This window comes from Apostichopus japonicus, chromosome 14, assembly GCF_037975245.1.
Source record: "Apostichopus japonicus isolate 1M-3 chromosome 14, ASM3797524v1, whole genome shotgun sequence".
NCBI classification, from domain to species: domain Eukaryota; kingdom Metazoa; phylum Echinodermata; class Holothuroidea; order Aspidochirotida; family Stichopodidae; genus Apostichopus; species Apostichopus japonicus.
In genome coordinates this window covers 3,423,936-3,437,532 of record NC_092574.1, presented here as the reverse complement: position 1 = coordinate 3,437,532, position 13,597 = coordinate 3,423,936, and the positions used below count along the sequence as shown (strand labels likewise).

Here is a 13,597-nt window from a genome sequence, read left to right as displayed (position 1 = left end):
AATGAACGTAAAGACAGAACCAACGAAAACAACAAATTTCAAACACATACTCACGCACGCACGCACAAACACGCACACACGCAGTAGCACTGCAACTTTACATGACGCACACTTCGTAACAATACACAAACAACACATCGTGTGAGCGCGTTTACAAGCAAGCCGACGCCTGGCCACCTGCGGCATTTCAGCGGCATATCAGCAGCAGCAAACCGCTTCATACCCGCCGGTGGGCCGACGTCGGCTAACACGCGGTTTGCCGACGTCGGCCTGCCGCCTTCGGCCCGGCAGCAGTGATAGCCGGCAAGCCGCCCTCGGTAAAAGAGCGGTTTACCTCCGGCGGGCCGACGGCGAATGAGGGCCGAGATGCCACCGGCGGCAAGTAGGCGGCATACCGCCAGGGTGCCGATATCGCTTACTGTACGTATTTAAGCCGTTTTGAGTGACCAGCTGTTCATAATGTTAGCTGGAAATTTCTCGGTAATAGATTAAATTTGTTGTCAGATTATCGTTCTATAACATAATCCTATTAACAGATCCGCTTGGACTTATGGATTACGTGTTAATTCTTTAAATTATAATTATAGTTACACCTGCAGTGCATGATCCTTTGCAATCTCTTAACACTGCAAATGTTTCATATATGAATATGACACCGGCTGTTCCGATCCCGTAAAGCTGCATCGGCGCTGCGTGTATGGCAAAGCCATATATATGACAAACACCGCATAATATATCCTCGTATTAATACGATTAATATCCTTGTATTAATTCAAATACATACGTGTATTAAATCATACATGCACTCTTAAAACGACCTAGTCATTTTTCCGACCAGAAAGTCTAGTCAAAATAGCTTTGATTAGAAAAGGGTTGGCTTGATTAGATATTCTCGTTGCGGTCACTCTGATCTAGTTAATTTAACCAGCTTCAGATCATATCAGCTATCAAGTGACAAGGATACCCATAGTTACAGCTGAGTTTGCGCATTGCCTGTGGAATTAAGACGTTTGTTTTTGACATTCTTTACGGCGCGCAACCACTGCCTTAGACTACGTCTACACTAACTTACTAAGATGGACGTAAACGAGGACGATTTTGTTTAAAAAACCCGTACGAAATGGGGGTTAACAAAATACATCAACACATTTAAAGGTGAGTGCTACATTATGCTATAAAATGTGCTTAGTATCCTGCAAAGGTGCATTCTGTCAACGTCCGTTCGTTCATGCAATGGGGATAGCCGGTATAACGTACACCCGTTGAAGTCATGTAGACTAGGCTTAACGTTACTAGGCAACATCAGTTCAAAGTTGTGTGCATTGTAGGCTACTGTCGGTTGGTATACTAAAGCACTAAGTGCCTACGCTGTCCGGCTCGGCCTTATACTAGCTAGGCCTAGTAAGTACTAGGGTGCTCCAAAATTTCGTGAATTGAAGCCATGGATTTAATTATAACCACACGATTCTTTTACCTTATGCCATCGAAGTTCGTTCCTGAGATGTATGGCTAATAAACTGTCACGATTTTGTGTCAAATAACTTTAATCTGTGTCCACAGGCTAGTACAGTTGTCAGTAGTAGTACTATAGCCTAGGCATAGTAATACTGAGTACTAGTACTGAGTAGGCCTAGTACTACTTCCAGTGAGCGCTTTGAAACGCTGTAAACGCGATATAAGTGTAATTTATTATTATTAGTTTATTACTATTATAGTAATGGCTTAATAATTGACGCACCCTCGTAATTGACGCACCTTCAAATATTACTAGCAACGATACAGCAGTCCACCTAAACTTTTTGGGCTACCGTTACTCCTTACTCAAAATCCATATATGGCCCAATTATGGCAATTTGTATCTGGCCCATATCTGTGCCATATATGGAATTTATATCTGCATGGCCATAACAAGAATTGGGCAGATATAACTTAATATAAGATAAAGGCCATATCTGCCTCAGATAAAACTTTATATGGGTCACTTTTTATCTGGACCAGATATGGTCCATACATGGCAAATCCATATCTGGACCTTATATGGCAAATCCATATCTGGCCCATATATGGCAAATCCATATCTGGCCCATATAAAGCAGATCCATATATGGTTTACGTATGGCAAATCCATATCTGGCCCATATATGGCAAATCCATATCTGGCCCATATATGGCAAATCCATATCTGGCCCATATATGGCAAATCCATATCTGGCCCATATATGGCAAATCCATATCTGGCCCATATATAGCAGATCCATATATGGTTTACGTATGGCAAATCCATATCTGGCCCATATATGGCAAATCCATATCTGGCCCATACATGGCAAATCCATATCTGGCCCATATATGGCAAATACATATCTGGTCCATATATAGCAGATCCATATGGCTAATATATGGCAAATCCATATCTGGCAGATCCATATCTGAGAAACCAATATTTGGCTCATACTGTATATGGCAAATCCATATCTGGCTTATATATGGCACATCCATATCTGGCCCATTAATTAGAAATCCATATCTGGCCCATATATGGCAAATCCATATCTGGCCCATTACTTAGAAATCCATTACTGTCCCATCTTATGATAAATCCAGATTGAACTAGTTAAAAAAAAATGCTACATCTGTGCCAGAACTTCATCTGGCGATGTAAAGAAATATAATTTGAAACCAAACAAAGGCAATATATGGCGCAGATAAAGCAACTCTTTATTTACTGCTTAATTATCTGGCCATTGATTACATTTCCTGTTTGATCCATCAGCAGGTATTTTGTTTCACCTTACCCACAGTATGTCCAAGCCTTTACAAATAAAAAAAAACTAATACTAAAAGAGGGTCTTCTGTTCAAACGATTAAGGCAATATGATCGTCAGAACAAAAATACATGGTTAAGAGAATAAAATATCCTGGCATGATAAAAAGTTCCACGAATAAATTGGCATTTGAAAGCCTGCTTCATGACAAAATGCCCATCACTCTGCCGTCTCTAGGCTGTCTTCAGTCTCTGCAAGGTCTGCAAGTCCTTTCATCGACACAATTCTCAAAATAATGACGAAGATCGACACATGAAGTTGGGATTTACTTTATTTCCAGCACATTCCAAACCCAACTGTGTACATAACTTTTTGTGACACACAGTTTTATTTGTGCCTCACAATGCTTCCAACTTGAAAGAGATTTCAAAATCATTTCAAATTGTGTCTGAAACAAACCCATCTCCAGTCAATTAGACCAAAAAAGCAAGGCTTAATTTGAGGTGAAGATCAACTTATCTTGGACATAAGAATCTGCAGTATTGGCCTCAAACATATCACTCAAAAAGCTCCTTGCTGTTTCCTAATCCGACTGCTATGGTCATAAAATGACAGCTGTTCAAAAAATAGCCTGCACGCTCTGACAGATATTTTACTTGTATGAGAGTCTTTGTGTATACACTGTATTGTAAAAGTATACTTACTTAAAACTTTATACTGGCGTCGCGCGGTACCACTAGTACACTTTAAAATAATACTTGAAGGTTGAGTTCTATATTCTTACTAAATTGCATTGTGCTATTCCTTTATTTGATATATTTGCTTTATTCAGCGGTGTAACGCCTATGGGCTCGGACGGGGCAAGCCCAGGGGCCCCTGACCAAAGGGGGCCCCCGCTGCACCGATGCACAGAACTTAGAAGAGGGGTACCCTTTTCTTCTCTTTCTTGAGACGGCACGTTTTCGTTGGAAAAGAAAGTATAAACGAGACAATGGACATAGTTTTCTGTGCGTGAATACGTTCGTCATAAATCATATGCCCCTGCAACTGCAAATCTCGTATCCTTCTTTCCGCACGACTGACTCAAGAGCCTGAGGTATGCACACTGGAACTTGATAGGTTATGCTGTCACATATTATAGCGAAATAGTGCCTCTAATTTCAATAAATTCGCTCTCGGTCAGGGTTGCCACATGACATATTGGTAGATAACTGGCCAATTAAATGACACAAATTTTGGCATATCTTGAACGCCTTTGGCTGATGCTTTCCTCTGCTATCGGCTAAATCGCCGATGCCTCAGTAAATTCAAGCTCTAGCCTTTCCAAGTTCTCGGGAACTTGGATACCATTTGTCCACAGGAGTTACGCCACGGGTGGAAATATACATGTTTATGTTATTTGGACATTGGTCATTGGTCTTATTATCCTTTCAATCTCTTAAAGGATTGGTTCAGGTGTTTGAAATGTCTATTTTGTATGAAAGAGCGCAAAAAGACAAAAAGAACAGTGAAGAAACTACCATGATAGCATGCTCTGTTAAGGAGATATGACACTTTGAAGATATCAACATTTCTTTGAAAACGACTGGTGTAGAAAGACTTACTGTGAGGGTGTGACGTCACATCCTCACTTCCTTAACATTTGTGAATATATTTCATTAAAAATTATTTACATTTTTTAACACATTTGAAAATAATATAATCAAAAATTCTTCAGATGTTGAATTTCAAATACTTCCTTTTGACAAATATGAGATCTCCTGACATATCTTTTGGTTGAAAGTCATGAAATCTCACAAAATATTTAGAGAGAAAAACAAAGACTTTGCAGGAATGTGAGGATGTGACATCACAGCTAGTCAGATTTCAGCAGTTTCTACACAATCTGATAAAACTTTACACTTGAATATCTCTTTAACCGGAAAAGATATTTGAACAGTTTTTTTCACCATTGTGTTTCTTTTATTATCGTCTTTCATATAACATAAACATGTATGATAACTGAACCGATCCTTTAATGTATTCAAGCTTTGCAACACATTTTTTTATGTTCCCAGTATGACAGACAAGGCGGACCAAAAATGTGTCTATGAACGCAGATTTTCCCCAAAATCTCAGTGGATTAAATCACCACGAAATGTTCCATATATATACGGCTTAGATTGCACCAGAGAGCTTGTAGAACCCCAGAGCTTCCAGTGCCCTAAGGCGGGCCCTGGACCCACGCCTTTGGGACTTCGCGCTCCGCGCTCGTGATGTGCGCTGCGCGCACATCGGTTGATTCTCCGCAGCAGCCAGGGGGCCCTTCCTTCCCTGGACCCAGGGGCCCCCAGACTCATCGTTACGCCACTGGCTTTAGTAAATAAGTTCCAGGAGGGCGATATATGTTCCATTCAGTATCGAAGTTCAGTCCCAAAATATGTTGTTTCCATGCATCAGTTCCAAAAATTTTCTTCCTTCTGACTGTTCAGTTCACTATAGAATTCTTTGCCAATGTCTTGACATCAATAGGTTTTATCTTACGAATCTCCATCACCTTTTCTTATCCTTTCTATTAAATTTCCTTATGCTTTCTACTCCTACCATGTGTACACTAGCTGCCTTTCCTATCTCACTCACAGAGTAACCGTTACAAATATGTCCTTTGTTCAAAAGCAGGTCTCACACCATGGAGGTCTGCATGCTTTTACCTCCATGTTCACACTTAATTACCCTCTGAGTCATCCTTTTTCCATCAATGACCCTGTGGTTACCTAGCAACCCAGATAGATCAAGTAGCCAATTTATACCCCCTTTGACTTAGTGTGCACTGTAAGTGCTTTACCATTGAAATGTGTGCAGTACCACAAATTCAACAATATAGGGCAATGTAAATCTCTATGAAAATACACTAAGTAAGAGCATACAGTCTACATGTATATCCAGTTATATCTGGCTTAATATGGCCAGATAAAACTTTATCTGCATATCTGGATAGACTCTATGTCCATAGGCCAGATAAAACTTGATATGCCTATCTGGATTGACTCTATATCCAGTTATATCTGGCTTTATATGGCCATATCAAACTTGATATGGATATCTGGCTTACAATTATATCAATATATATCTGGCTTTACATGGTCAGATAAAACTTTATATGTGTATCTGGATTGACTCTATATCCAGTTATATCTGGCTTTATATGGCCATATCAAACTTTATATGGATATCTGATTTACAATTATATCAAGATATATCTGGCTTTATATGGCCATATCAAACTTTATCTATCCAGATATAGCCAGATATAAAACTAGATATGGAATTTGAGTAAGGGACTCTCTCGCACACGTTACTTTCCGCTGAAACAAAACGGTGTTTGTCATCGGAAAACAAAATTTTTTTCAGCGGAAAGTACCGTTTTATTTCGGAGGAGCAGCTGGAATGGCTTACTGAAATGATTAGGCACATGGAAGGATTTAGGAGGATGCATGGAGAAGACAAATTTGACTGTAGTAGGATAAAATGTAGCTCCAAGACTAGACTATTATTAGGATAGCTTAGGTTGTAGCGTAGGCTGTAAGCACTAGCTTAGGTTGTAAGCACAAGTTTAAGTTTAGTTAAACAGCGCCACCTTATTTGGTTGTAGTTTTCGATATGGCGAGAAGGTGAAAAAAGGTGAGCTGCCATGACGATTTGGTCTCGCTAAGTTTCATCCTTTAGGGGACGGGGTGGGGGGGGTGTCCTTTGTGATATTTTCACATAAACATTAACAGCGTCCCTTTGCTCTTTAATATATCCACCGACCGACTCTTACTTCTTTAAGTGATCCCTAATTACATACACCCCAAGCCTCCTGTAAATTATAAGCAGCTTAAGCTTAATACCCTCCCCCAAGTTTTGCACGAAGCTAGGTGTGTCAGTGCAATGTGACAGTGCTTAATGTGCTGCACTATCTTGTAGACACCCTATGTGTTTGCCCGTGTTTTGAATTAACACTGCAATTTGAGTTAGTTTAAACAGTTGATAACATTTCACGTTGCATGTTTGAAGCTAACTATTTGCAAATTCCAGACAAGAAGAAGCTTTCAGTGGCATTGCAAGTACTTCCACTTCTGTTTCCTGCGGGAACTAAGTGTGATGGTGTCGGAAAGAAGAAGAAGCTGAAAGCAACTTTGGCAGAGGCAATTAAATTAATGCAGTCTTTTGCGCAATGTGTACAGGTAACTACATTAAATCACTTATCCCATTTTGTTAGAACTGGAACAAATACTACATGAACTTGTGCGTTGAAAGATGTACTAGGGTGACGGTAACTAATAAGAAGTACACTTCGAAGTAAAGGGAAGGAAAGTTTGATGTGTGATTTATGTGAATGGGTGTGTCCAATACTCCCCTTAAACTGAAACTTGGTCAAGTTGGTCGGGAGATGTTCTATGATGGACTTTTGGTTAATATAGATTTCCATGGATATATTGTATTAAAAAGGAAAGGTTTTCATGAACTTGCAAAGTCCACAGGTATTTGGACAATCAAGTCTGAATAAAAAATATGGTTGTGAATACGGTTGAAAATCATATTGTCAAAACTTGTTTTCTTGCGATAATTACAATATATTATTTTATTAAATACAAGTTTCAGTTGGTTTATATTTGAAAATACATCAAGCAAACCTGAGATGAAAAAAAGTGTGACTTGAAGTATCTACAGTATAGGATATCTATTAATGGACTTACATTTCAGTTTCAAAGTCAGTAATATGAATTTAAAAGATGGGATCAGTTTTTCTTGCCTTTACCCTTTGCTTTGCATGTGAGAAAAATTCACAACTATCTCTGCATATCTTGTTTATTGTTTTCACTATTTCATCACTGCAAATCCATATCTGGCCCATATATGGCAAATCCATATCTGGCCCATATATAGCAGATCCATATATGGTTTACGTATGGCAAATCCATATCTGGCCCATATATGGCAAATCCATATCTGGCCCATACATGGCAAATCCATATCTGGCCCATATATGGCAAATACATATCTGGTCCATATATAGCAGATCCATATGGCTAATATATGGCAAATCCATATCTGGCAGATCCATATCTGAGAAACCAATATTTGGCTCATACTGTATATGGCAAATCCATATCTGGCTTATATATGGCACATCCATATCTGGCCCATTAATTAGAAATCCATATCTGGCCCATATATGGCAAATCCATATCTGGCCCATTACTTAGAAATCCATTACTGTCCCATCTTATGATAAATCCAGATTGAACTAGTTAAAAAAAAATGCTACATCTGTGCCAGAACTTCATCTGGCGATGTAAAGAAATATAATTTGAAACCAAACAAAGGCAATATATGGCGCAGATAAAGCAACTCTTTATTTACTGCTTAATTATCTGGCCATTGATTACATTTCCTGTTTGATCCATCAGCAGGTATTTTGTTTCACCTTACCCACAGTATGTCCAAGCCTTTACAAATAAAAAAAAACTAATACTAAAAGAGGGTCTTCTGTTCAAACGATTAAGGCAATATGATCGTCAGAACAAAAATACATGGTTAAGAGAATAAAATATCCTGGCATGATAAAAAGTTCCACGAATAAATTGGCATTTGAAAGCCTGCTTCATGACAAAATGCCCATCACTCTGCCGTCTCTAGGCTGTCTTCAGTCTCTGCAAGGTCTGCAAGTCCTTTCATCGACACAATTCTCAAAATAATGACGAAGATCGACACATGAAGTTGGGATTTACTTTATTTCCAGCACATTCCAAACCCAACTGTGTACATAACTTTTTGTGACACACAGTTTTATTTGTGCCTCACAATGCTTCCAACTTGAAAGAGATTTCAAAATCATTTCAAATTGTGTCTGAAACAAACCCATCTCCAGTCAATTAGACCAAAAAAGCAAGGCTTAATTTGAGGTGAAGATCAACTTATCTTGGACATAAGAATCTGCAGTATTGGCCTCAAACATATCACTCAAAAAGCTCCTTGCTGTTTCCTAATCCGACTGCTATGGTCATAAAATGACAGCTGTTCAAAAAATAGCCTGCACGCTCTGACAGATATTTTACTTGTATGAGAGTCTTTGTGTATACACTGTATTGTAAAAGTATACTTACTTAAAACTTTATACTGGCGTCGCGCGGTACCACTAGTACACTTTAAAATAATACTTGAAGGTTGAGTTCTATATTCTTACTAAATTGCATTGTGCTATTCCTTTATTTGATATATTTGCTTTATTCAGCGGTGTAACGCCTATGGGCTCGGACGGGGCAAGCCCAGGGGCCCCTGACCAAAGGGGGCCCCCGCTGCACCGATGCACAGAACTTAGAAGAGGGGTACCCTTTTCTTCTCTTTCTTGAGACGGCACGTTTTCGTTGGAAAAGAAAGTATAAACGAGACAATGGACATAGTTTTCTGTGCGTGAATACGTTCGTCATAAATCATATGCCCCTGCAACTGCAAATCTCGTATCCTTCTTTCCGCACGACTGACTCAAGAGCCTGAGGTATGCACACTGGAACTTGATAGGTTATGCTGTCACATATTATAGCGAAATAGTGCCTCTAATTTCAATAAATTCGCTCTCGGTCAGGGTTGCCACATGACATATTGGTAGATAACTGGCCAATTAAATGACACAAATTTTGGCATATCTTGAACGCCTTTGGCTGATGCTTTCCTCTGCTATCGGCTAAATCGCCGATGCCTCAGTAAATTCAAGCTCTAGCCTTTCCAAGTTCTCGGGAACTTGGATACCATTTGTCCACAGGAGTTACGCCACGGGTGGAAATATACATGTTTATGTTATTTGGACATTGGTCATTGGTCTTATTATCCTTTCAATCTCTTAAAGGATTGGTTCAGGTGTTTGAAATGTCTATTTTGTATGAAAGAGCGCAAAAAGACAAAAAGAACAGTGAAGAAACTACCATGATAGCATGCTCTGTTAAGGAGATATGACACTTTGAAGATATCAACATTTCTTTGAAAACGACTGGTGTAGAAAGACTTACTGTGAGGGTGTGACGTCACATCCTCACTTCCTTAACATTTGTGAATATATTTCATTAAAAATTATTTACATTTTTTAACACATTTGAAAATAATATAATCAAAAATTCTTCAGATGTTGAATTTCAAATACTTCCTTTTGACAAATATGAGATCTCCTGACATATCTTTTGGTTGAAAGTCATGAAATCTCACAAAATATTTAGAGAGAAAAACAAAGACTTTGCAGGAATGTGAGGATGTGACATCACAGCTAGTCAGATTTCAGCAGTTTCTACACAATCTGATAAAACTTTACACTTGAATATCTCTTTAACCGGAAAAGATATTTGAACAGTTTTTTTCACCATTGTGTTTCTTTTATTATCGTCTTTCATATAACATAAACATGTATGATAACTGAACCGATCCTTTAATGTATTCAAGCTTTGCAACACATTTTTTTATGTTCCCAGTATGACAGACAAGGCGGACCAAAAATGTGTCTATGAACGCAGATTTTCCCCAAAATCTCAGTGGATTAAATCACCACGAAATGTTCCATATATATACGGCTTAGATTGCACCAGAGAGCTTGTAGAACCCCAGAGCTTCCAGTGCCCTAAGGCGGGCCCTGGACCCACGCCTTTGGGACTTCGCGCTCCGCGCTCGTGATGTGCGCTGCGCGCACATCGGTTGATTCTCCGCAGCAGCCAGGGGGCCCTTCCTTCCCTGGACCCAGGGGCCCCCAGACTCATCGTTACGCCACTGGCTTTAGTAAATAAGTTCCAGGAGGGCGATATATGTTCCATTCAGTATCGAAGTTCAGTCCCAAAATATGTTGTTTCCATGCATCAGTTCCAAAAATTTTCTTCCTTCTGACTGTTCAGTTCACTATAGAATTCTTTGCCAATGTCTTGACATCAATAGGTTTTATCTTACGAATCTCCATCACCTTTTCTTATCCTTTCTATTAAATTTCCTTATGCTTTCTACTCCTACCATGTGTACACTAGCTGCCTTTCCTATCTCACTCACAGAGTAACCGTTACAAATATGTCCTTTGTTCAAAAGCAGGTCTCACACCATGGAGGTCTGCATGCTTTTACCTCCATGTTCACACTTAATTACCCTCTGAGTCATCCTTTTTCCATCAATGACCCTGTGGTTACCTAGCAACCCAGATAGATCAAGTAGCCAATTTATACCCCCTTTGACTTAGTGTGCACTGTAAGTGCTTTACCATTGAAATGTGTGCAGTACCACAAATTCAACAATATAGGGCAATGTAAATCTCTATGAAAATACACTAAGTAAGAGCATACAGTCTACATGTATATCCAGTTATATCTGGCTTAATATGGCCAGATAAAACTTTATCTGCATATCTGGATAGACTCTATGTCCATAGGCCAGATAAAACTTGATATGCCTATCTGGATTGACTCTATATCCAGTTATATCTGGCTTTATATGGCCATATCAAACTTGATATGGATATCTGGCTTACAATTATATCAATATATATCTGGCTTTACATGGTCAGATAAAACTTTATATGTGTATCTGGATTGACTCTATATCCAGTTATATCTGGCTTTATATGGCCATATCAAACTTTATATGGATATCTGATTTACAATTATATCAAGATATATCTGGCTTTATATGGCCATATCAAACTTTATCTATCCAGATATAGCCAGATATAAAACTAGATATGGAATTTGAGTAAGGGACTCTCTCGCACACGTTACTTTCCGCTGAAACAAAACGGTGTTTGTCATCGGAAAACAAAATTTTTTTCAGCGGAAAGTACCGTTTTATTTCGGAGGAGCAGCTGGAATGGCTTACTGAAATGATTAGGCACATGGAAGGATTTAGGAGGATGCATGGAGAAGACAAATTTGACTGTAGTAGGATAAAATGTAGCTCCAAGACTAGACTATTATTAGGATAGCTTAGGTTGTAGCGTAGGCTGTAAGCACTAGCTTAGGTTGTAAGCACAAGTTTAAGTTTAGTTAAACAGCGCCACCTTATTTGGTTGTAGTTTTCGATATGGCGAGAAGGTGAAAAAAGGTGAGCTGCCATGACGATTTGGTCTCGCTAAGTTTCATCCTTTAGGGGACGGGGTGGGGGGGTGTCCTTTGTGATATTTTCACATAAACATTAACAGCGTCCCTTTGCTCTTTAATATATCCACCGACCGACTCTTACTTCTTTAAGTGATCCCTAATTACATACACCCCAAGCCTCCTGTAAATTATAAGCAGCTTAAGCTTAATACCCTCCCCCAAGTTTTGCACGAAGCTAGGTGTGTCAGTGCAATGTGACAGTGCTTAATGTGCTGCACTATCTTGTAGACACCCTATGTGTTTGCCCGTGTTTTGAATTAACACTGCAATTTGAGTTAGTTTAAACAGTTGATAACATTTCACGTTGCATGTTTGAAGCTAACTATTTGCAAATTCCAGACAAGAAGAAGCTTTCAGTGGCATTGCAAGTACTTCCACTTCTGTTTCCTGCGGGAACTAAGTGTGATGGTGTCGGAAAGAAGAAGAAGCTGAAAGCAACTTTGGCAGAGGCAATTAAATTAATGCAGTCTTTTGCGCAATGTGTACAGGTAACTACATTAAATCACTTATCCCATTTTGTTAGAACTGGAACAAATACTACATGAACTTGTGCGTTGAAAGATGTACTAGGGTGACGGTAACTAATAAGAAGTACACTTCGAAGTAAAGGGAAGGAAAGTTTGATGTGTGATTTATGTGAATGGGTGTGTCCAATACTCCCCTTAAACTGAAACTTGGTCAAGTTGGTCGGGAGATGTTCTATGATGGACTTTTGGTTAATATAGATTTCCATGGATATATTGTATTAAAAAGGAAAGGTTTTCATGAACTTGCAAAGTCCACAGGTATTTGGACAATCAAGTCTGAATAAAAAATATGGTTGTGAATACGGTTGAAAATCATATTGTCAAAACTTGTTTTCTTGCGATAATTACAATATATTATTTTATTAAATACAAGTTTCAGTTGGTTTATATTTGAAAATACATCAAGCAAACCTGAGATGAAAAAAAGTGTGACTTGAAGTATCTACAGTATAGGATATCTATTAATGGACTTACATTTCAGTTTCAAAGTCAGTAATATGAATTTAAAAGATGGGATCAGTTTTTCTTGCCTTTACCCTTTGCTTTGCATGTGAGAAAAATTCACAACTATCTCTGCATATCTTGTTTATTGTTTTCACTATTTCATCACTGCAGATTGGAACCAACTTGCCAGAGTTCCTGGCTAAGGTTAGCCAGACGCAACCATTTATTGTAATCATATGAGAGCACAGAAGGAACCAAGAACAACAGTTTGTGATAGTAGAAAGGATGGCAATACCATGCTAGTTCTCTAATCAAGGCAGGTCATCTATGTTTCAAAGTGTTTTATGTATTGGACGTACATTAACTACACTTGGGAGTCTAATAACGTGTGGGATTTCATCCAAAAGAACATTTACGAGCTGGGCGAGGATGAAGGGGAGGCTAAGGTCAACACCAAGTGTCTTGGCCCTGACGAATGTTGTATCATGCAGTGCTGAAACTTCAAATGAGATTTAAAGAGAGGGTGCTTACGATCCATATTTGAATGGAATGCTTACCTTATATTATTTGGTTTTTGTGGGCCAGCATGAAATTTGTATGACTGAGTTTGCTCCAAATATATTTTTTTGTAAAGACCTTACAAAACCAATATATAATTCTAATAGAGGAGCTGGTTAAGCCCTTTTTCTTTCTTTTAATGAACCCAAGATCAAATACTTTA

The 13,597-nt window shown here is 38.8% G+C and overlaps 1 protein-coding gene across 8 annotated transcripts in view; it reads left to right on the top strand.

Moving 5' to 3' along the window:
• The window catches only part of LOC139980152 (uncharacterized), a 170,397-nt gene that overhangs the window by 131,638 nt on the left and 25,162 nt on the right, over window positions 1–13,597 (top strand). Inside the window, exon 1 of one of the 8 annotated variants that reach the window (XM_071991586.1) lies at window positions 300–1,155. The exons of the other annotated variants lie outside the window; for them this stretch is intronic. The gene's annotated coding sequence lies outside the window, so the exon portion shown is untranslated. Of the gene's footprint in view, window positions 1–299; window positions 1,156–13,597 lie in introns of those variants that run through there. 8 annotated transcript variants of the gene reach the window in all.